This window comes from Octodon degus, unplaced genomic scaffold (assembly GCF_000260255.1).
Source record: "Octodon degus isolate 3935 unplaced genomic scaffold, OctDeg1.0 scaffold00028, whole genome shotgun sequence".
Taxonomy (NCBI): domain Eukaryota; kingdom Metazoa; phylum Chordata; class Mammalia; order Rodentia; family Octodontidae; genus Octodon; species Octodon degus.
Window position 1 is genome coordinate 7,868,301 of NW_004524604.1, and position 1,647 is coordinate 7,869,947.

The following is a 1,647-nucleotide window of genomic DNA, read 5'->3' on the forward strand; positions in this document are numbered from 1 at the left end:
CCAGGGGGCGGGGCTGGCTGGCATGTGGTGCTGGGGGATTGAACCACGGTCCCTGTGCTTTGCTTAGCTTAGCTTGTTCTAAGTAGGTGCTTTAGACTACTGAGCCATCTCACCAGCCCCAGAATTACTATTTTAAAATTATAAAAAATGTACAAATTTTGGCCAGGCATGGTGGCCCATGCCTGTGATCCCCACACTCCAGGAAGCTGAAGCAGGTTTGCTGTGAGTTCAAGGCCAGCCTGAACTACATCATTAACTCAAGGCCCTCCTGAACTACATAGAACCTGTCTCAAACACAAAATACAAATGCTAACCTTTTTTGTTTTGAGACAGGATCTCAGTGATCCTATCTCAACTCTCTGTGATCCTTTTTTTGCCTCTGCCTCCTGAATGTTGGGACTATAGGCACTGGTTGCTGTGTGCCACCATGTCCAACCACAAACCTATCTATCTATCTATCTAGCTTGCTTGATTGCTTGCTTTCTGGAGGAAACAAAACAATCTTTATCTTTTTCTTGTAAAAGACTATCATGTACTTTGAACAAAACACAAAAACGTGACTGCAGGCCACATTTCAGGATGGGGATAAACATGTTATAGGACAAACATTTCTGTAAAATGACTACATTAAACTTCAAAAACTACATGCTGTATATTAAATTTTTAGATTGACAAAATCCTTGTTTTCCTAATGTAGACAGTAAAACTGCAGGGTTCAGTTAAAGGGGTAATTCATAACAAAATATAACTGTTCAAAACAGTGGTCAAATATAAACTTAAGAATTCAGATTTGAACAAACGCTACTTTCAAAAAGCAAAATTTAAAAGAATATATCATACTTGTTTTTAACTAAAATTATGGCCAATTGTGTGAAACAGTATAAGACACAGGGGAGTAGGGCTGCAGCAAGGAGATGGAGAGAAAACAGTTATTGGCAGCTATTGTTGCAGAGAAAAAGAAAAGGGAGCTTGAAAGTATCTTTTTCTGATCACATAACGTAGTTTTATGTAAGCATATGTAGAGTTTTTCATTGTTCTTTTGAGACACTACATAGATCAGGATGGCCTTCAGCTCACAGTGGTGCTCCTGCCTCAGCCTCCTGAGTGCTGGGATTGCAGATGCTCACCACCACACCTAGCTAAGTGAACACTTCTGGAGCTTCTTTCTTTCTTTCTTTCTTTCTTTCTTTCTTTCTTTCTTTCTTTATTTATTTATTTATTTATATTTGCAGAACCGGGGATTGAACTCATCCCCTTGCGCTTGCCAGGGAAGTACTTATTCTACTGAGCCATCTCCTTGGCCCTGGAGCTACTATTTTGTGCTAGGCACAGTGCTAAGCTTTTTTTGGTCTGATTGTTTTTAAATGCTAAATTACCTCAGAATGAATGGCAAATGGGTAAGGTGCAAGATGGGCAGATTGCGGGCTTGCTTTGGTTTAGGGGATTTTCATCTTTTTTACACTTTTCCATGTCTATACACAAGAGCAGATTTCACCAGTTAGCAGGTACAGACTATTTGATGTTTTTGCAGATAGAGTTTGCAGATCTAAAGGTAACATACATATTTGCTAGAAGAAAGGGGTCTGAAGTGGCAGTATTGCCACTAAGGAAATTAAAAACTCTCCTTTTATTTTTATTTATTTATTT

At 39.0% G+C, this 1,647-nt stretch overlaps 1 protein-coding gene across 1 annotated transcript in view; it reads left to right on the top strand.

Annotated features, from left to right (window-relative positions):
- Positions 1 to 1,647, top strand: part of Abraxas1 (abraxas 1, BRCA1 A complex subunit) — a 14,518-nt gene that overhangs the window by 240 nt on the left and 12,631 nt on the right. The window lies entirely within an intron of this gene.